Source organism: Rattus norvegicus, chromosome 2 (genome assembly GCF_036323735.1).
Source record: "Rattus norvegicus strain BN/NHsdMcwi chromosome 2, GRCr8, whole genome shotgun sequence".
Lineage (NCBI taxonomy): Eukaryota > Metazoa > Chordata > Mammalia > Rodentia > Muridae > Rattus > Rattus norvegicus.
Window position 1 is genome coordinate 212672596 of NC_086020.1, and position 23281 is coordinate 212695876.

The window sequence follows — 23281 nt, forward strand, 5'->3', positions numbered from 1 at the left end:
CTGACCTTAAAACATTACCAGGACAGAGTAGCACCCTAAGGACAGAGTGTCAGTGAAACGCTCTAGATTGCACAAGGGAAAATCCAGCTTTCTGCTTACCTAAACAAGCTCACCAAAGAGTCCAAAGTTCTGAAGATCCAGGAGGATGAGGAGGATGTTCTCTCTGTGATCAGGGCTGTGGCCATATTGGAGCATGGAGCTCTTGGCTCACCTTTGCCCTAGTCCTCAGGCAGATGTTTTTTTTCTATTCACATGGCACCTGCAGTCATGTGCCTTTACTAGGGTTTGCTTTCTCAGCTTCCTGAGCCTTGTGAGTGTCGCTAGGTTTCAGTCTTACTCAATCCCCTCTTCGGCTCAGGTAATGTTTCAATGTGGAGCAAACAGCTCCAAGATTTATCCTCCGTTGCTCATTCAGGTGATGCTTAGTGAGTACCAATGGCGTGCCAGGCGTCCTCCAGGCCCTGGGAAAATAGCGTAGAATGAATAAGCAGAATCTTGCCTCTCATGGACCCAAAATACAGACACAGCACTGCCAAGTAGGGTAAGAGCCACTGGCAATGATAACAGCTTATTAGTTAGACTATGAAAGGTTGTTGGCAACCTCTCAGGATCAGTAACCCTGGTTCAATCTCTGACACAGTGCACAGGCATTCACATACACACACACACACACACACACACACACACACACACAGATACAGGCTCAGATCCTCATACACATACACAACACACTCTTAGACACACATTCACACCTGTATATACACACACCACACACAGACACACATGAACATCCTTACACACATACACACATCACACTTTCTCTCAGACACACATATACCACACACACACACACACATGAACACCCTCACATACATACACATACCACACATTATCTCTCTGTCTCTCTCTCTGTCTCTCTCTGTCTCTCTGTCTCTCTCTCTCATACACACACACACATACACACACCACATACATCACACACACACTTCACACATACATCACACACACACTTCACACATACCATAACACACACCCTTTACACACACACATGAACACCCTCAAACACCACACACATTCTCTCTCACACACACATATCACACACCCTTACACACACACACAGAGAGAGAGAGAGAGAGAGAGAGAGAGAGAGAGAGAGAGAGAGAGAGAGAGAGAGAATGCAATGATTATGAGAGCAGGGAAGGAATTATGGAGCCAAGAAAGTGAAGCCTGTGGGGTAGGCACTAAGTAAGGCCTGAGGACCTAATGGGGAGACACATTCCAGACCCAAGGACATGGAAGAGATTGAGAGACTATGAGAAGTGAGAACTGAGCCTGTGGAAGAGATGGGAGCTGGAGGAGAAAATAAAGGAGGTCTCCTCAGGGCAGGACCTTACCCTAAGCTGAGGCTACACTTCTGTCACAATGTTAGTGTCATCTCCTGTTCGACCTCTTCCTGTCACAAAGCTTATCACACATGAAAGGTGGGAGATGGGGCTGGGGATTTAGCTCAGTGGTAGAGCGCTTACCTAGGAAGCACAAGGCCCTGGGTTCGGTCCCCAGCTCCGAAAAAAAGAACCCAAAAAAAAAAAAAAAAAAAAGAAAGGTGGGAGATGATTGGGCTTTTCCTCAGTTCCTGATTCTGAGGGATGAAGTGCCTTAAGGGTAAACCAGTTTGGCTAAGAGGACTGTGGACAAGAGTTGCCAAAAGGCTCTCCAAATTCAGGAGAGGCACAGACTGCTTGAATGGTGGTCAAGTAATAGGATGAGAAATAAGAGCTGGATAGGACAGACAAGATGGAGATAGAATTGAGGAAGAGATGATGGGCAGAGCTGCAGAGCTGGAGCACAGAGTAGTGTAGAGACGTGAGCACGCTGAGGTGGTGGCTGTGTGTGATGGTGCTGAGGTGGTGGCTGTGTGACGGTGCTGAGGTGGCTGTGTGTGACAGTGTTGAGGTGGCTGTGTGTGACGGTGCTGAGGTGGTGGCTGTGTGACGGTGCTGAGGTGGCTGTGTGTGACGGTGCTGAGGTGGCTGTGTGTGACGGTGCTGAGGTGGCTGTGTGTGACGGTGCTGAGGTGGCTGTGTGTGACGGTGCTGAGGTGGCTGTGTGTGACGGTGCTGAGGTGACTGTGTGTGACGGTGCTGAGGTGGCTGTGTGACGGTGCTGAGGTGGCTGTGTGTGACGGTGCTGAGGTGGCGGCTGTGTGTGATGGTGCTGAGGTGGCTGTGTGACAGTGCTGAGGTGGCTGTGTGACAGTGCTGAGGTGGCGGCTGTGTGTGATGGTGCTGAGGTGGCTGTGTGACAGTGCTGAGGTGGCTGTGTGTGACAGTGCTGAGGTGGCGGCTGTGTGTGATGGTGCTGAGGTGGCTGTGTGACAGTGCTGAGATGGCTGTGTGTGACGGTGCTGAGGTGGCTGTGTGTGACGGTGCTGAGGTGACTGTGTGTGACGGTGCTGAGGTGGCTGTGTGTGACGGTGCTGAGGTGGCTGTGTGACGGTGCTGAGGTGGCTGTGTGTGACGGTGCTGAGGTGGCGGCTGTGTGTGATGGTGCTGAGGTGGCTGTGTGACAGTGCTGAGGTGGCTGTGTGACAGTGCTGAGGTGGCGGCTGTGTGTGATGGTGCTGAGGTGGCTGTGTGACAGTGCTGAGGTGGCTGTGTGTGACAGTGCTGAGGTGGCGGCTGTGTGTGATGGTGCTGAGGTGGCTGTGTGACAGTGCTGAGATGGCTGTGTGTGACGGTGCTGAGGTGGCTGTGTGTGACGGTGCTGAGGTGGCTGTGTGTGACGGTGCTGAGGTGGCTGTGTGTGACGGTGCTGAGGTGGCTGTGTGTGACGGTGCTGAGGTGGCTGTGTGTGATGGTGCTGAGGTGGCTGTGTGACAGTGCTGAGGTGGCTGTGTGACAGTGCTGAGGTGGCGGCTGTGTGTGATGGTGCTGAGGTGGCTGTGTGACAGTGCTGAGGTGGCTGTGTGTGACAGTGCTGAGGTGGCGGCTGTGTGTGATGGTGCTGAGGTGGCTGTGTGACAGTGCTGAGATGGCTGTGTGTGACGGTGCTGAGGTGGCTGTGTGTGACGGTGCTGAGGTGGCTGTGTGTGATGGTGCTGAGGTGGCTGTGTGACAGTGCTGAGGTGGCTGTGTGTGACAGTGCTGAGGTGGCGGCTGTGTGTGATGGTGCTGAGGTGGCTGTGTGACAGTGCTGAGATGGCTGTGTGTGACGGTGCTGAGGTGGCTGTGTGTGACGGTGCTGAGGTGGCTGTGTGTGACGGTGCTGAGGTGGCTGTGTGTGACGGTGCTGAGGTGGCTGTGTGTGACGGTGCTGAGGTGGCTGTGTGACGGTGCTGAGGTGGCTGTGTGACGGTGCTGAGGTGGCTGTGTGTGACAGTGCTGAGGTGGCTGTGTGTGACAGTGCTGAGGTGACTGTGTGTGACGGTGCTGAGGTGGCTGTGTGTGACAGTGCTGAGGTGGCTGTGTGTGACAGTGCTGAGGTGGCTGTGTGTGACGGTGCTGAGGTGGCGGCTGTGTGTGATGGTGCTGAGGTGGCTGTGTGACAGTGCTGAGGTGGCTGTGTGACAGTGCTGAGGTGGCGGCTGTGTGTGACGGTGCTGAGGTGGCTGTGTGTGACAGTGCTGAGATGGCTGTGTGTGACAGTGCTGAGGTGGCTGTGTGTGACAGTGCTGAGGTGACTGTGTGTGATGGTGCTGAGGTGGCTGTGTGTGACAGTGCTGAGGTGGCTGTGTGTGACGGTGCTGAGGTGGCTGTGTGTGACGGTGCTGAGGTGGCTGTGTGTGACGGTGCTGAGGTGGCTGTGTGACGGTGCTGAGGTGGCTGTGTGTGACGGTGCTGAGGTGGCGGCTGTGTGTGATGGTGCTGAGGTGGCTGTGTGACAGTGCTGAGGTGGCTGTGTGACAGTGCTGAGGTGGCGGCTGTGTGTGATGGTGCTGAGGTGGCTGTGTGACAGTGCTGAGATGGCTGTGTGTGACAGTGCTGAGGTGGCTGTGTGTGACAGTGCTGAGGTGACTGTGTGTGACGGTGCTGAGGTGGCTGTGTGTGACAGTGCTGAGGTGGCTGTGTGTGACAGTGCTGAGGTGGCTGTGTGTGACGGTGCTGAGGTGGCTGTGTGTGATGGTGCTGAGGTGGTTGGTGTGTGACAGTGCTGAGGTGGTAGCTGTGTGTGACAGTGCTGAGATGGCTATGTGTGATGTTGTTGAGGTGGTGGCTGTGTGTGACGGTGAGGGCTGGAGAGAGAAAGGACTCCCATCTGCACAGGGTTTTTGTTGACATTCCTCTTGCCTGGCAAACTCTTATCCATCTTTCAAAACGCAGATTAATTGAAACCTCTTCAAAGCCTGCTCCAACTTTCTTCTTCCAGACTCCCTTAACCCCTCACTAACCCCTTCATTCTATCACTTGCTGTGCACAACACGTTATAATTTCTCTGTTCTTCCCACCTGACTACATGAAGAGTTAGTCGGGGGTCAACTTTACATCCCCGGCATTTAAAACTGTGCGTGGAATATAACAGGTGGGAAAGAAGCAAACAGTAAATGAACTATCAATAATGACAAAGGGACCAGAGTAAAAGGGATAGCCTTGGGAGATAAAAAGTGAAATACGTAATTAGATTGTTATAGCAGGACTTTACCTGATGAGGGTGCTATTGAAGGCTTTTAGAAGATGCTGGATTTTGAAAGAAGTAGAAATACTGAGGTAACACAAAATACTGAGAAGAAATTTGGGAGAAAAACAGGAGACATTTTTAGATGGGGCTGAAAGCCATAAGAAGTCTCTTAATTTCCTGAGGACATACATATTTCTTGATGCAATCATAAAAACCAGAGACAGGATAGATTTTTGCACAGGAATCAGAGTGGGGTGAGCAGCGCACTCCTAGCAAGTGAGGTGTGTCAGCAGGTGGGTTTGTGGCATTTTCTAGGCTGTGATCCTGTAACTCCATAAATGAGAGCTTTTCCTGTTTTGGTCCCCCCAACCCTCGCCCCTCTTTTAGAGCAATTAGGAAAATGAGCGCTATATAAACACTGCAGTTTCTTTAGCCAACTCTTTCATGGTGTGCACCCTTTCTCAGCGTCCCCACTGTCCTCTGTCATTGTCCATTTGGCAATGGGGGTGGGGCGGCATTTGTTTGTTCATTCACTTTACATCCGGATCCCAGCCCCTTCCCTCCTCTCCTCCCAGTCCTACCTTCCCACCCGCTTCTCCCATTCCCCTTCTCCGCAGAGAAGGGAGACCCCCTCCCCGTTCCAACCCACCCTGGCACATTAACGCATCCTCTCTCACTGAGGCCAGACAAAGCGTCCCAGCTAGGGGAAAAGAATCCAAAAGCAGGCGATAGAGTCCAAGTCAGAGATTGCCCTCTGCTCCAATTATTAGAGGACCCACATGAAGACCAAGCTGCACATCTGCTCTATATAGGTAGAGGACCTAATCCAGTCCCTGCGTGCTCTTTGATTGGTGGTTCAGTCTCTGTGGACCGTGGGGGAGGGCGGCATTTTTTTGGAGTGTTACAGACAAATACTGTTATTAACTGGGTAGTACACACAAGAGTCCCCAGAAACAAGGACCATCAGGCCTCACATGTCAACAGTGCCAGGGTTGAGAAATCCTGCCAAGCTTACTTAAAATCAAGGAACACAGGCGTTTGCCCTGGCTTAAGATTTTTGAGGGCGTTTTTTTGTTTGTTTGTTTTGTTTTGTTTTTTTGTTTGTTGGGTTTTTTTCTTTTCCTCCTTGTTCTGTAATGTGCCAGAAGAGAGTGCTGGAAGATTTCTCTAGAATCCTTAATGAAACCATTGAAGGTTTGGTTTCTTGTGTTACACCAAAATGTCCACAAGATGGTGCCAAAGGATTCCTTTTGAACACACACAAGCACACCATTCTATCTCAGGTTGTTGTTTTGCTTTTAAGGATACTAAAAGTACTACAGTTACTATATTTAGCATGAACGACTCATAAGGTCAACTGTAAACATTTCTGTTGAAACATAGATCAAATCACTTCTTTCCTGTTCTACAACTTGTCATAAAAAGGCATTAGGGAGAACAGTTTTCTGCTTTTATTAACGGAGTAAAGATTGACAGCAAGAGCCAGGAAGATGGGGGTTGGGGATTTAGCTCAGTGGTAGAGCGCTTGCCTAGGAAGCGCAAGGCCCTGGGTTCGGTCCCCAGCTCCAAAAAAAAGAACCCCCCCCAAAAAAAAAAAAAAAAAGAGCCAGGAAGATGGCTCAGCTTGTCAAGCCAGTAACCTTGCAAGCCCGACAACCTACATGGTAGGAGAGAATCAACATGGTAGGAGAGAATCAACGCACACAAGTTGTCCTCTGACAAATGTGCCCCGTGCCCCCAGGACGAATATATGTGATTATTTTATAATGATTGAACAACAACAACAACAAAATGTTGACAGCACACTGGTAGAGTACTAGCAGCCACCTTGTAGGGGGAAAAATGGCGTTCTTGGCATCAGTTTTAAAAAACCCTTGTGTTAAGGGATGGCCAGGAAGAAAACTGTCTTTCCTGGCTATGGCTTCTTTGCCTTTAACACCTGAGCAACGGCGAGATCAAGCAGAAGTGAGGCAATATGGCTTCCTTCAAGCCCCAGACTATATTCAAAGTAAAGCTCACAGCATACTAAATTTTTAAAAAAGTGACTTAGATCAGCAAACCTCCCAAAGAGTCCAATTCTTTCCCACCCTGAGGCTAATGCTGGAAGGTGCAAGTAGGAGCCTGAGGAGCCTGCACTGCCCACTCAAACCTCCCCTCAGAGACCACTCAGGCTGAGAGTCACTCGAAGCACCAAGTGTGTGGAGCTTTTGGGATAAAGAAACCAGGCATGGTGGCTCATGAGGTCATTTAATCTTTTGGGAAAAGAAACTTAGAGTTAAGGCCTATCCTGGGCAATATAGGAAAGCCTCCTCTTAGACACTACTGTACCACACACACACACACACACACACACACACACACACACACACACACACAAAGCAGGGTGACAACAGAGGAGAAAGGAATTGACAGTCTTTAAAGTGTTCTACTGCATGCATTCAAATAATAAGAATTCCTCCGAATTTTTTTGCAACCTGCACTCAGTCACATTTGTTGGTGTGTTTTTATCTATCCAGCTATTAATGTCTATCTCTCTATGCATCTTGACTCACTGTGTATGTAGCCGAGGATGACCCTGGACTGCTCCTCCTCCTGCTTCCACCTCCGGAGAGTTGGAGGATTACAGGTAGGAGCCACCAAGGCCAGTTTCTGTTGAGCTGGAAACCAAACACAGAGCTTCCTGCGTGGTGGGAAGGCAAGCTCCCAACCCATGGACACCCCCGCCTTCACTTTTGAATGTACTTAATGAATACATTTAAGGATGAACTTGAATTCCCAAAGAGCCCGATTTCCTATCATCCAAGTTTGCTAAGAAGTCTCAAGGCAAGGGGAAGAGATAAGAAAGCAATCAGGAAGAGGAAGCCCCGAGACACGTGTAATTCTTAAATAAGTCTACGGGGTTTGTGCCTTTTACCTTTATTTGACAGATAGGTAAATGGAGAATTTGAGAAGTTAAAATGTTTTCAAGGTCGCTCAACTAGTAAATCGAGGAACCAGGGATCAACTAGATAGCTAAGAAATGCCAAGTATGAGGAATCCTAATCACGCCTGGGAACTAACCCAACTAACCATCCATAACCTTGACTATTTACACCACGTGGAGTTCATTAGAGGACCATATCGAAAACAGGCTAGGTATTCCCATGATTTTGACTGGCAGTGACCGCAGAAGGTACACGTGGGACTTGTGGTTTTTCCTGGGAAGGGGCTTCGCTTCTCGCTCTCCTCGGGAAAGTGGTCCTAGGATGCTGGGCAGTTTGCAGACTAGTGTGGAAAATAAACTTCCATCCAGGCTGGGGTCCGAGGCCTCCTTATCTAGTGAAAACTGCCAGGCTTCTTCCAAGATGGAGTTTCCCTCTTCTGTTTATGGATATGCCGTAAAAAGAAAAGTGCTTGTAAACAGCTTGAGTGCATGAACAATCTAATTAAAATAATTAAGGTAATAGCTTGTGAAAAAAAGCGCAGTAAAGCTAATTATTACAGAGAGGCTGTGTGGGAGGAGGAGAATTGCTGACATTCTTTAGGTCCAAGCAGCTGGGAAAGCAAAGATGATTTAACAGATCTCTTCTGAGGTTGTGGCTCCCCTCCTCCCCAACCTCCGTTTAACCTCCTCCTCATCTTGAGTTTCAATTTCCTCCTTGGCAATAATCATAGGTGGTGACCCTCTGATGCCTCTCGGTCCAGATCAGTCCTTCCAGTCAGACACTCCGCTCTTTTCTTTTTAAACCCAGAGAACTATGTATGTTTAGAATAGGAAGGTTGGCTGGAGAGATAGCTCAAGCAACTAAAGAACACCGGCTGCTCTTCTGGAGGATCAGGGTTCGAGTCCCAGCACCCACATGGTGGCTCACAACTCTCTGTATCTCAAGTTCCAGGGCATCTGACATTGTCTTAGGCCTTTGCAGGCATCAGACATGCACACAGTACACAGATGTACATGTAGGCAAAACATACATATACCTCGAAAAATAAAAATAACTATTGAAAAATATTAAACTTAAAACGAGGGAGCTCCAGTGTAGACCAAAGGAAGCTGTAGACATGACGCAGAGGGTGCACAGCCTCTCTGCAAAGGTCTCCACCATGGCTCTAAACCATACTGGTCCAGCCCTTGCTGGGTTGAGCAAGTTGGAAGAAGATGAAGGCTGTAACTGCTTGGGCTGCAGTCTAGAACATTTCTGTTTCATTTTTGAGCTTCACCTGGTTCCATTAATATCCGTGTGTGTGTGTGTGTGTGTGTGTGTGTGTGTGTGTGTGTGTGTGTTGAGGGGGTCCACATTTACACTTTTCCCTGTACACACACACACACACACACACACACACACACACACATACACATATGCAATGTAATTTACTCAAGAAACTGCAAATGATGTTTGTGCATGCCTGCAGCTCTCTTCCCCTCCCCTCCCCTCCCCTCCTCCTCCCCTTCCCCTCCTCCTCCCTTCCCCTCCCCTCCCTTCCCTTCCCTCTCCTCCCTTCTTTTCTCCTCTCTTTCTTTGGTTTTTTTCAAGAGAGGGTTTCACTTTGTAGCTAGCCCTGCTACCCTGGAACTTAATCAGTAGACCTCAGATTCTGAGATCTGCCTTTGTCTCCTGAGTGCTGGGACTAAAGGCATGTGTCACCATGTCCAGCTACTGTTAGCCTTCTAATTGTTAACCTATGGGTACCTTTGCATCTACACTGATGTGTGCTCCTTAAACATGTTAGGGCCTCAGGAAGAGTGGACAATACAATCTGTTCCCAATTCTTCCTTCATCTAGGGAACCAAGGTACCCCTTGTAGCATAAGATGATGATGCCAATAAATAATTGTCAATAAACACTTATGGTAGAAATTCTATTAAAGTGGTCAGAGTCTAAAATATCGGATTATGAAGGTTTGAATCAAAAGGACACTTCTCGGGGCTGGGGATTTAGCTCAGTGGTAGAGCGCTTACCTAGGAAGCGCAAGGCCCTGGGTTCGGTCCCCAGCTCCGGAAAAAAAGAACCAAAAAAAAAAAAAAAAAAAAAAAAAAGGACACTTCTCTACAATGGGATTGTCTTGTCTGGTGGCCGAATGCATTTCTATGTGCGTCATCATCTTCCCTGTCTAGAGTCTCTTTTTTTCATTGCTTCTGACTGACAAGGGAAAAGCTCCCCATTTTCTGCCTTCTCTTGGACAGTTCTTGCCACTTTTGCTTTTTTCCAATCTCCCAGAGCATTGGGGTCTTTACAATGAGCCTTCCAGGCATGCAAGACAAGGCAGTATTCGTGACGGCTTTTCCCCACTAAGGACTTTAAGTCATCTACTCTTTGTCATCTTTGTTTGAGGGGAAACCCTAATGGCCCTTAATTTAGCACTGTTAGCAGACTGTAGACACCTATGCTTGCCCACACCCCCCAAGAAAGAAAGGATGCTAACGTTTATTAAAATAAAATCTCCTTTAACTGGTCGAGTTCCCAGTGTGCCCCTCCCCCACGGACTGTCACCTTAAGTTATTCCAGGAATCTCTCTGGGTTGTCTGTCTGGAAGGCCTTTTGTCCATCGCTGTCTACTTCAGATTGCCTGGCTCACTTTTACACCCACTTGCTATTGTTCCACGCACAGAACCTCTCCCCTTTCTTCTTTTCTAAGCGTGCTGGCTTGAGAAATCAGAGGCCTCTGTCTCTCCTAGGGCACCTTTAACTCATCCTGTGTGTGCAACACTTTCTTCCTTTATTAGGTTGGGGCAGTCAATTCGCTTCCAGAATTGGACTCTTAAGGGTCCCTCGATGGCCTTATTATCTGCTTTGTCCCTAAATCAGCCCTTTGTAGTAGTATCTGGTCTTCTAATCCTACTCAGTGTCTTCATTCTACTTAGTGATCTCCTCTCCCCGGCTTCCCGAGTGACTTAACCTTGTCTTCCCCTCCATATTTTAGCATCCTGACTGATTAAACTCTGGAGTTTCCTAGATTTCTTCTGATTAACCACCAAGTTGTAAGAAAAAAAAAAAAAAGAAGAAGAAAATAAAACAAACAAGCAAAACAACACAAACAACCAAACAAACCAAGCTAATAGAAAAAAAACCCTAAAATTTCATTTGGGGTTCAATCTTTTTCTGTACACCCAAAATCATGTGTAGTAAACACAGTGAATTTTTTAAAAATTCAAATTCTTATTTTTATGAACCAATTCCACTTTCCCTCCCATGCCCAGCCCCATCATTATCTTTGGTTATAGAATATGCCAGGATCTTAAATAATCTTGATACTCATCAAAATGACTTTCAAATGCCTTTCAGGTATTATCTTGTTTTCCTAATATTTTTATCTAATACTAATACCTGCACTTCTTGCATAAGTTGGCATAAATATTTTTCTACCCAATCCAACCTTGGATGTGTGTTTTTCCAGGCTGATTGTGGAAGGGGACAATGGCTTTGTTTTCACGATAACTATGCAGACATTCTGGTGTTCAGAGCAGTCTTGGAGCAATCAAAGAGTAAAGATAGCTGCCTCAGAATGAGACTTTAGGATATAAAGGGGTTAAATTATGAGCTCCAGCAACCCAATGCTTAGGGCCTGACAGAACCCTAGAAGAGCCAGCATTTCTCAGCCATTACTCTGTGCCTGGGGGCAGAGGTGGGGGACAGGGCAGGGGTGGGAGTGCAGGCCTCCTTTGTCGAGGGCCAGTTTCCTCCGATTGTCATTCATTCTGGTATTCCTTCCTGCTCCTCAGTGGTAGCTAATTGTCACCACCCCCACCCCTGCCTGCCCCACTGCAGGCTTTTAATTTCCTCGAGTTAGAGCTGTAACACTTCCTCAGCAATTTTTGCCCCAGCAGGTTGGCCTCCTTTCTACACTCTCCCTCGGTTTGCCTGTCACCAAAATGGGAGTGCACTTCCTAAGACGGCTGCACCCAAACGCGCGGTCAGTCATTGTGGGACCGTTTCAGCAATGAGGAAGTATGGCTAGCCTGGGTTCTGTGGTTATTTTAATGGACGTCCAGTTACACCCACCAGTTAGGTTAGAAGCTGTAAGGGTTCACTGTAGCTCACCACAACGAATCTTCCCAAACAGTTTTTTGGTTCACTTTATCTTTTATTCATATATTTCTTTCAAGGGAAAATTCTAATTTACTCTATGTAGCACACCCATCCACAAGAGCAATTTTCCAAGTGACATTTTGAGTAAGCCTCTTTTCAGGAATTAAAAAAAAAAAAGTGTGCCCCCCCCACCACCTATCACCCCTCACCCCATTTTTTTCCGGAGCTGGGGACCGAACCCAGGGCCTTGCGTTTCCTAGGCAAGGGCTCTACCACTGAGCTAAATCCCCAACCCCCCCTCACCCCATTCTAAAGCCATGGGTGACCTAAGACTCCCACCATGGTGAACAGACTCACCAATTGCCTTTGTCATAGATTATAAAGAGAAGCTTAATTTCTACAACCACAGCATTTAAAACAAGCAAACAAACTCACTCCATCTATGAGCTGGAAACAGGGCATGGGGGGCAGGAGGGGCCGGTGTATTAAATGAGGAGCATTAGACCATGACACGCTGTGTCGAAAACCCGCTAATGATATGTGGTTCTCTTTTCCTCTGAGGAATCGATGCTTCTTTTCCCATTTAGTGTAGGTAGGGTGAAGGGCCTGGAGTGTCTTCTGATGAAGTGGACTGGCAGCTTTTGTTTTAAGACCAGGGCTCTGATTACACCTGACAGAACTGAAACCGGACTCTGGCACAGCTCAGCCAAGCCTTATCTGCCACCAGCCACTCTCTGTAGGAATGTCCCTGATGGTGTCAACTTTGATTTGCCTTTGTACAATGCTTAGCACGGCAACAACAATTAAAAAAAAGAAAACCCGAAACAAACCCAAAAGCTTCTTTTTCCCCTTCAAATTAGTTCCAAGATGACTTCTTCTTTCCATTTTTTTTTAATATGGGTCATCGCTGTACGATTTCTTTTTGAGGTTAATCTTGATGTCCCTGTGGAGACAGTCTCATAGTTCAAGAATAATCACACTCATTAAAAATCTGCCTAAGAAAATGGTTCACATAACCTGGGCTGTGGCAGTGGTTTTGTGGTATTTGGACTCGTGTCTACAAAAATATTTGTGCACCAGATGCTGAATTGTTCAGAGCATTCATCCCAAACAAGTTTTAAACATTCACACACATAAAACACGATAGGGGGAGAAAATCATCACCGTTTTTTTTCCCATTGGTGCCACATGAGTAATGCTTTAGCCACACCGAAAACAATCAGATTGCTGGGTAGGGATTGTAACGAAAGTACAACTCACTTTAACAGCTCACCAACTAACCGCGCATGGTTTCTAAAAACCAAAGCCAAGGGCCGTGGAGAGAGCTTAGTTAGAGCGAAGCACTTGCTATGTAGACTTGAGGACCCTTATCCAAATTCCGGAAGCTGTGGGAAACAGCGCCCTGTGGTGGAGGTACACTTGTTTTCCTGGTGCTAAGGGTGCAGAGACAGCCACATTCCAGGGGTTTCGCTCATCAGCAGCCCAACCTGATGAGAAAGCTCTAGACTTATTGAGATCCTATTTCAATGAACACAGTGGCTGAGAAATGGCACCCAGGGTTCACCTCAGGCACCCACATGCGTGATTACACTGTACTGCCATGCATGCACGCACTTAAAATCATCTTGGTGGTGACACTGTCTAGACTGAGAGGGAGCCCAATAAGATTCTGGATCAGTAGCCCACTACCCCAGCCGTAAGTCCAAAATGACTTTCTCCCCAGGATGATGTTGGGTCCTGTTGTTTTCTTTCGTGGCGGAGACTGGAACCCAGAGCCTTGGGCGGGCTAAATGGGTCCCACTCAGTCCCATCCTTAAGTCTTTGACTTTGGTTTCTACAGTCAGTTCTCAGCTCTCTGCTGTACAGGATGAGGAGGTAAACAATGGCAACAACAAAACAGAGTAATAGAAAAACTAAGTTTGTATCTGGGGAATTTGCGGTATGTTGGTGGGTGGCTGTCACCGATGCCACAGACCGTGTCCGTGCTCCATTAGCCCTGGTTGATCGTTCGTTGTCAGATGAGAGCAAAGGAGGACTGTTTTCTGAAGATCATCTAGCCCTTGCCTATGATACATCTACCTAGGTCTGTGTCTTTCCAAGGATGGGTTCAGGCAGGCATCTGGCTTGTTTGGAGCCTTGGTCTTTACAAGTGGATACCAAGCTCTTACGTGCAATCCTGTGTCCAATCAGCACAGAGTTCCGACACGTGGCTGCCAAAAAACCTCATCCCTGACATTGCGGATGCTCACTCTTATGTAAGCTTAATGGGAGATATGGCGTTTAGAGAGGAAGGCAGGTAGTCCTATGCTTTTTAACCATACATTGATTTACTTACTTGTTTTTATTTGTGTGTGCACGTGTCGTGACATGCGTTCGGAAGTGAGAGAACAACTTGTGGGAACTGCTTCTCTCCTTCTACAGTCTGAGTTCCAGCGATCAAACTCAGGTCACCAGGCTTGGCAGCAAGCCCCTTCACTCACTGAGCCATCTCACTGGCCCCGGCCATTCAGTTCTTTAAGGTATTTTAAATCTTATCCTGGATCAACTCGGATAATTAAAGAATAGAGGTCTCACAGTGCATCATTTCGTCCAACCTCAGAAGAACTCAGTTGCAGATCCTCTTAGTTCAACAATCAGTGCTACCTTGAGGCTCCTGGATTTTACACATGGAAAACAGTGAGTGGAAACTCACTCACTTTAAATGTTATTTTTGACATGAGTGACACCACAGCATCAATAAATGCCCACAAAGGGAAACCTAGTCCTTCTTGTCAAGAGGTTGGAATCCTCACTCTAACATTTCAGTCAGGTGGGTCTGAAGGGGACCACCCTTCAGGACGGTAAGCCCACCCCCAGGAAGGCAGGATCGCTGTAGGTGATACTAAGAATATGGACGGAATAATCATCCCTTGATTGAGATAGCATACTTTTCCTTCCCAGGGGCCCCCACCCCTTAGTACAGTCTAAGCTGCCTGGGGTTCTTTGACTCTCTCCGCCTAAAGGTGCAGTTTGCTCTTTTTCTCTTTTCTGAATCTCTTTGGAGACAGGCCAGAACCTAAGTTCGTTCTCTCTCTCTCTCTCTCTCTCTCTCTCTCTCTCTCTCTCTCTCTTTCTCTTTCTTTTTCTCTCTCTTTCTTTCTTTCTTTCTCTCTTTCTTTCTTTCTTTCTTTCTTTCTTTCTTTCTTTCTTCTGGAGGTTTGAGCTTCCTTTACCCTTTCCCTAAAGCTTCCCTCCCTGCCTTGTTGCTAACCATCTGCAGCCATGTGGCTAACCTCCATGCCAGTTAACCCAAACATGCCTCTCCCTCCCCCTCCTCCCTCCCCCTCTCCCTCCACTCCAAACATGCCTCTCCCTCCCCCCCCCCCCTTCTAGGCAGCTGCTGAGATTTACAGCTTGCCCATCCTGGCCTTTACTTTTAAATGCCAATAAAATTGCACCTCTATTTGAGTCCATTCTTAAATTATTTTTATTAATGAACTAAGAACCCCGAGAGGCTTAGATACCAATTTCTCTGGTATCATCTGGCAGCAAAATAAAGTAAAATAAAATAAAAATAAAAAAAGGATGTCCAAAATTTTTCAGTAACACCAAACGTTCCTTTTGAGGCTGCATGGGAAAAAAATTTTTTTAAACTCTCAAGGCTCCTGGGCCCCTGCTGTGTATCTTACAAAAGACTGTGGGTCCTCTAACTGGTCCGCTCTCTTCTTATGAGCCAAGTCTGTGGTCTGTCCAGAGCCAAGTCTGTGGTCTGTCCAGCAGCCGCAGTGTTTTTATGGTTGGATTTCTGGCCTGCTCTTATTTTTCTTTGCTCCAACTGAGTTCTTTTGGTTCAATTATGTTTTTTGGGTTTTTTTTTTTTATCCTCAATTATGTTTTTAATAGGACACCTATAAGGTATAGTTTGAAACCAGACAGGGATTAAATGGAATCTTTATGTTAATGAAATCATTTGTATGGCATTTTCTATACCACACGTGTGGCAAGGAGAGACTATTGCTAGGTTGATGACATGGGCACTTATAACAAAGAGCTTAGTAAGCGAAATCATGCTTATTTATTTATTGTAAATTTTATACAAACTAGGTGTAGCATAGCCCTGGAACTCAAGAGGCAAGAGGGTCCCTGCAAGTGTGAAGACAGCCTAGTCTACATAGAAAGCTCCAGGCTAGCCAGGGCTATATAATGAGAGCCTGTCTCAAAAACCACTAGAGGAGTGGGGTTGGGGGGATGACTCAGTTGGGTCTGGGTTCATAACCCTAACCCACATAAAAAGCCAGGCACTGCAGCCTGAGATCGAAGTCCTGGTGCTGGAGAGGCAGAGACAGGAGGAGGATCCCTGGGGTTTGTTAGTCAAGGATTCCAACCAATCAGGGAGCTCCAGGTTCTGTGGGAAACACTGCCTGAAAATGTGAGGCAGAGAGCAATTGCAGAAGGTGCCTGACATCAACCTCTCGCCTTTATACATGTGTGCACACACCTGCCCCACCTCATGAACGTGTACATATACATGTGTACACAAAGAAAGGGGGAGAGGAAGAGAAAGGAAGAGGAGGAGGAGGAGACGGGGAAGGGGAGGAGAAAAGAAGAGAAGAGAAACCCAAAACCCAACCAAAAAAGAACAAAAACATTTTTACTGGAGTAAAACCATTCAGAAATAAAAATTTGAAGAAATAGAAGAGCCTATGTATTTTCACGCTGCTTAAAGAAGAAACGGGCAGTCCTGTTGAATTCTGCCTGGATATTGGAGGTATGCTCTAACAGTGCTAAATTAACAAGGCCCATCCATTCGGAGTCCTCTGTGTCCTCGTGTCTGCAGAGAGAAGACTGCTCCTTTTCTGAGGGTGCAGCATGAACATGCCCAGAAGGTGAGGTGATATAGTGTGCCTCAGGAGAGCGGTGTGAGGGGACAGTGAGGCTCACCTTCTTGCTCATCTGGGTTCTCAAATGCCAAGGTACCCAGTCATGAAGCAGTGCATCTTGAATCCCACCAAGAGAAAAGCACGAAGGTATGAATGGTTGTGGGAGAAAACTGAAGGATGTTTTAATTATCCAAAGAATTGGAACTTAGGGAATGATTCGTCAATGTGAAAAAGTGTTTAGGAAAAATTTATTTTAAGTTACTTTAAATCTGAGGCATGGAATAATTTGAAAGGCATGCTGATCTAAGACAACAGAAAAGTGCAGTATTGTTATGTTACATAGACTTTTTCTGTGGAGGAAACCAGGATCCCCGTGAAGTTGGGATGGTGACCCTTCACTGGCTGGGCAAGAGCCCATCTGGGCTAAGGGTTGACCCAAAGCTTGCTTCACTCAGAAGAAAGCTTTTACTCTGGGGAAAGGCTGAAGCAGGGAGAAAATCTGCTCCCCATAACACAATTTAACCCTTTACAGCAGCGAGTCTCAACGTGTGGGTGGCGAGGGGCTGCATATCAGATATCCCGCATACCAGGTATTTACATTATGGTTCATAACAGTAGCAAAATTACAATTATGAAGCAACAGCAAAAATATGGTTGGGTTCATTACCACATGAGGAGCTGTATTAAAAGGGTCACAACATGGGCTGGAGAGATGGCTCAGTGGTTAAGAGCACCGACTGCTCTTCCTGAGGTCCTGAGTTCAAATCCCAGCAACCACATGGTGGCTCACAACCATCTATAATGGGATCTGATGCCTTCTTCTGGTGTGTCTGAAGACAGCTACAGTGTACTCATATATAATAAATAAATAAAATATTTTTAAAAAATGGGTCACAACATTAGGGAATTTGAGAACCACTGCTTTATGGCCTCCCCCTTAATCTTGTATTTGAGGATTATTGTACTTAAACGCGGGCAAACTATTACTAGGTTCTTCCCTCCACCTCTACCCATTACTTTCCTTGCTGCCTTGCCTAAATACCTAACAGGGTAAAGGGAGGAAGGATATACTTGGGCTTGAAGCTGAGAGAAGGCCTGAGGTGAGAGGTCACACTGCCCCTGCAGTTGGGAAGGAGAAAGGACAAAAGTGGGTCCAGGCTAAGAAACCCCAAGGCCAGCTCCCAGTGACCCACTTCTTCCAACTAAGCCTGACTTAAGTCTTTCCCCAGCTGAAGCCCAAGTGTTCAAACACAGGAGCCTGAGGAGGACAGTTCCCATTCGAACCCCAGGACTGCCTTCAGTCATGGAGCTTATCAGTGAAGATGCTGTCCTCAAAAAGAGCATCCTTCCTACTTGAACCTTTAGGTCCATTCATTCCAACAGTGTTTATTGAGTGTCTGAAAGGAGGGTAATGAAATTAACTGTGGGAGGCTTTCTTAAGTTATAGTAGGGGACAAAGAGAGCCCACCCAAAGAGGTGACATTTATATGATCACCCAAGAGATAGATGAAGGCTGTTGGTGAAAGCCAGGAAAAAGGGGCTACTGAGTGGATGGTCATTTATTTGACATTTCAAGGTGGGAAAGGGGTGGCAGGGGTGGCAGGGGAGCAGGAGGGAGGGCATGCATGTGCAAACTGACAGAGGACATAGGTGACGTCATGCAAAGAACATAGGTGATGTCATGCAAAGAACATAGGTGATGTCATGCTGCAGCACGTCACTTCCTTCTCTACATAGCCTTATAGGTGTGCTCCCACCTCCTTCAAGTCTTAGCTTTAGGGAGACTGTGCAATCCAGTGGGATGGCTACATTTCCTTTGTCCAAGTGGTTTCCATCACATCTGTCGCTTTCTATTGTAGCAATGATTTGCTCTTTATTATATTTCTTTCAGTTGTTCCAGGCATAAGTTGTTCAGAAAGAAAGAAAAAAAAGGTGTTTTTGTCTGTTTTCTAATATGTCCCCAACATCAACAGCAGGGTCCAGCACTCAGGAGGTTTTCCATCAATAGCGATTAAGTGAGATCGTATTAAAAGTTAATGGATGTTTTACACACCGCGTGGTGTCACCTAATCTATTTTCGGGAGCTTACTCTGGATGCCGAGTGAAAGCAATGTTTTAAATCCAAAAGACACTCTTCAATGCAGCTCTGTAACCACTCCAGATCCAAGACCAAGATTTGGCCGAGGAGAAGCTGTGCCTGCCAGCCCCCCACCTCCCCTTCCTCTTTTGTCTTCTTTCTTTTTTAAAACCACACAGGTAGAGGGAAGCAGACAAATGGATACTGTGGAGGCTTAGGTACATGGGCGGGAGCCTCCGATCGAAAGCCAAGTGTTCTATGAAGCACTTTAGGCCAGAGGCATACGCTGTGCACATGACTGTCCACAAAGCCCTAAATACCTGGGATCAGTTAAACGACAAGCTACAAAAGGTGTGTTTGTCTCTCTGCTCCCTCCCTTCGCTGAGGCTTGTAACCGCCTCGAGGAGGAAGCTGTTTACTTTTCATATGGGATTTATTATTATTATTTTTTTTCTGGTTTCGCTCAAAAGCAAAGCAATTTGTACCGGTTAACTCTTTTTGGAGGAATCTGTTGAAAGAAATCGCCTCAGGATGGGTGCTCCCTACTCCATTAAGATGGGATTTATGGGTTACCACAGGCTTAGAAAGCCTACCCTGGGCTGATTCATTCATTCAGCAAATACTTCTGGAACATTTTCTCTCTGCTGGGCCTCCCCGGAGAGTTAAAGGCACAGTCCTTTTACCGGCTTCTTATAAAGCAAGCATACCTTGTAGTTGAGGAAATGACATGTGTGCACAAGAAGTTAAATAAAGACTTGACAGTGCAAAATGTGCCCCCAGGTTCTTGTGCTTAAGTAGTAAGCAGGTGGTGAGGAGAACAAAGTGCTGGCAAGCCGACTCCCAAACGCCCGGTCTCCGTCAGAGCAGTTTTCATTACTTGAGACAGCACACGCTCCTGGAAACAGAGTCAATTTTCCAAAGCTAACTGTGCTACGGTTATACAAGTGGCCATCCTTCTGAGGCGACACCCTTCACGTTAAGCGAAAACATTATTTTTCTTTGATAGCATCATCATGAGAGTAGCATTTAAAAAAAAAAGTTCTTATTTGTCAAAGTACAAAATTGACAACCCTATATTAGATTTTATGATTTTTTTAAAAAATACTACTGGTTCAGTTAATAATACTCCCTTTCCCCTCCTAGAAACAGCTGCTGTGAGCCAGGCAGAATTAGAGCCAGGGGGGACAGGCTGACCAGATGGCATAAACCCGGTAAGATTTATAAGGTCAGACCGGGAGCAGATGCACATCCATATTAGGTCTTGGCCCACTTTTGATGAGCAGATTCAGTGTATGTGGAGATGGTGTGAATGTGGCAGTCAGGGTGGAGATGGTGTAAATGTGGCAGTCGGGACACCGGCTGGAAGTCAGCAGGTAGCACCTCAGCCCGTGGTTGGTAGGAAATAAGATTGGTGAGTACAACTTGGGCAGAACAAGGAGAGCAGTAGAGGTCTAATGTGGACCCTGAGGACGGGGAAATGGGCAGTACTTTAATAACAGCCGGAAGGGTTTTATTGTTGTTGTTGAGACAGGGCTTTTCTGTGTAGCCCTGGCTATCTCAGAACTCATGCTTTAGACCAGGCTGGCCTCAAACTCTCAGAGATTCACCTGTCTCTGCCTCCGGAGTGCTGAGATTAAAGGCACGAACCACCACCACCTGCCTAACCAGCTGCAAGTTTTAAAGTAGAAAGTGATACAATGTAGCGCTACTTTATCAAGGTTTAGCGTTTTAAAACTATTTTTAGCTTACATGACATAAGGAAAATTTCAGGCAAATGTAATGTATTTTGAGCACAGACCCTGCCACTTTACCCCACAAAAATGCATCTTTATCTAAATTGATGAACTTAGGTTAATTCGTTTAACAAATGTACTCCTTAGGACGGAGTGGCAATAGTGTGGAGGTTTTATGAAGTGGTGGGATAGGACGTACACAGAAAGCCTGAATTTGTTTTTCTGTTCTGTTGTAAACTCAGACTGCCCCAAAAGATAAAGTCTTTTTATTCTTTTCCTTGAAGATTACCCTGGCAACTGAGTATAAAATGGAGAGGGTTTGGAGCAGACTGAAAATGTAAAGTTGCAAAGATAAAATCAAGTACGATCATTTGCAACGGGTCTCTCTATGCAAGCAAGGTAGCCTGGAGTTTAGGACTGCTCCGTTAAATGGCAAATCCACTTTCAGAAGGGAGCCCTTCTGAAGGCCAGGAGCTCAGCCAGGAAGCAATTGCAACATCTCAGACCTAAAATGAGAAGTGCCCAAAACAAAGTATCAACAAAGCCAATGGAAACCGGCAAATGATTCTGGATACTAACAGGAAGGAAAATCTGTGGCTTTTGGTGATTCATGGGATGGGCCGGAGAACCGGGTTACAGAAGTGACCCTGAGGTTTGGCCAGCTGGCTGATCAAAAGCCAAAAACATTGCAGGAGGACACAAGAAGCTGGAGCAGGGTGGAGGTTGCCTTCGGGTTGAAGCTGCAGCCTCGTCGAGGAGGCCTCCGTGTGTGTGTGTGTGTGTGTGTGTGTGTGTGTGTGTGTGTGTGTGTGTGTGTGTGTGAGTGTTTCCGGAACGGGTAGACCCAAGCCTTCCCACTCCCAATGTCTTCATGGCTGGGTTGTGAAGTATACGGATGAGTTTCTAAGCCAGAGTAGAGCCTCCACAGGAGGATGTTTTCAATCCGGTGACATTTCCAGTTCCCTCTTCCTATTGGCCCAGGAAAAATAAAAGCTCCAAGACTCAGAATAAAGAGAGGATGTAGTGACTGCTGCTCACCTTTTCCGGGAGGGGCCCAGAGGATGTTTACAGGAAAGATTCCTTTCTGCCCTTTGACTTAGAGCCTTCAGAATAGACATGGGGACCCCAGTGTCGACTAAGTCCTAGATATAAGTGAAAGCAACGTGGAGACAAAGCTCTCAGCCCGGGAGGGAGGGAGACTTTTCCGTAGTGTGGAATGGCATCTCCGTTCCTGTCTCTCCCCTCTTCAGCCCGACCGTTTTGTATTCCCTCAAATCATTTGAAACAACAACCATGTTCAAAGATCGCATCGCTGTTTCTGAACTTGCACCAGGTGAGATGACCGTGCTGAACAAGGTCATACCTAATTTGGCCTGCAATGGGGCTAGGTTAAGCCAGACTTGTGAGGTTGTAGACCCAGTCTCCAACATCCAGATTGGTAAATCCTTACCTATCCCTCTCTCTCGGGGTAGCTGTGACCAGCTACCTAGTGTAATGATTAATCTTGTCAACTCAACAAGATCCAGGATCACCTCAAGATGCCTCTGAGCATGTTTGTGAGGACATTTCTAGGTTTGCTCACTGAGCTGGAAAGATCTACCCTAAATGTAGATGGTGTCCTTACAAGCTGGGGTCCTGGCAGAGTAAAAAGCAAGGAAACCAAATAGCTGCTTTCGTCTCCCTCAGTGTCCTGACTGCAGACTGAATGTGACTGACTGCCTCACACTCCTGCTGCCATGATACAATGTGTCTCCTCCAACTGTGAGTTAAAATGAATCCTTCCTGCCTCAAGGTGCTTCTCCTCACTTGTTTTTTTTGTCACAACAACAAAGAAAGCAGCTAATACATCCACTGTCTTCATCCAAGAGACAGTAAATAATTGTATGCTATCTACAAGGCAGCGGAGCCACAGAAGGCAGACCTTGGTCCAAGCACTGTGAGGCCTAGCAATTGTAAGTCTTTGGAAGTCTTCTTTGATAAAAGGAAGGCAAAGCTGACATTTTCGAGTTTTCTGTGAATATACGTCTCTGTGAGGACACAGTAAACAAAACTCAAAGTCTGAGTTTGATCTCTAGGACCCACATGATGAAAAAAGAGTGCCAACTCCTGAAAATTATCCTCTGATTTTCATACCTGTACCCTGACCTGCATGAGTGCGAGCGAGTACGCTCGTGCGCGCACACACACACACGCGCACACACACACACGCGCACACACACACACACACGCACACACACACACTCACATGTGCACACACACACTCACATGTGCGCACACACACAAATAAGTGCAATGCATTTAAAAGACTTTGTTAACAAACAAACAAACAAACAAACAAACAAAAACATACAGCTAAGTCCCTTTCCAGGGTCTTGAAAAACTTAAGCTCTCTCAGCTTCAAAAGGGATCTCCTTCTAAACAAATGTCTACAGCAACATGTTCATCCTTGCTGCTGTTCATTTACTGGGAAAATGTACAGGTATAGACCAAAGCACTTACTCTGCGCCAGGCGGCGAGCTCTCGGTAGGCACTGGGGTGTTGTACATCTGGAAACTCTGTGCTGAGTTAATAGAAGGTCACTAAATATCAAAGCAAACTAAATTCCTTATCTAAAGAATGTAGTCTGACTTGACATCACATCCCAAGCAAATAAATAAATGGCCACTGATCTGGGGACTAGATAAACTGTTTATGACTATTATTTTATTTTTCTGTTTAAGGATTGTAATGTAGGGGTTGGGGATTTAACTCAGTGGTAGAGCGCTTGCCTAGCAAGCACAAGGCCCTGGGTTCGGTCCCCAGCTCTGGGAAAAAAAAAAAAAGGATTGTAATGTATTCATATCACTTAACAATCACCGTCATAGCCAGCTTTTAAAAGGTGTTTGTGTGTGTGTGTGTGTGTGTGTGTGTGTGCGCGAGTGTGTGTTTGCTCATGTGGGCTCCTTTGTACAAGCGTGGATGGAGGCCAGAGAGCTTTCCCAATCACTTTGC

At 46.6% G+C, this 23281-nt stretch overlaps 1 long non-coding RNA gene across 2 annotated transcripts in view; it reads right to left on the reverse strand.

The window, feature by feature from the left end:
- The window catches only part of LOC134485959 (uncharacterized), a 44431-nt gene that overhangs the window by 4834 nt on the left and 16316 nt on the right, over positions 1-23281 (reverse strand). The window contains exon 2 of one of the 2 annotated variants that reach the window (XR_010064414.1): positions 100-461. This is a non-coding gene — a long non-coding RNA (uncharacterized LOC134485959). Of the gene's footprint in view, positions 1-99; positions 1557-23281 lie in introns of those variants that run through there. The other variant, XR_010064413.1, reaches the window with a different exon arrangement.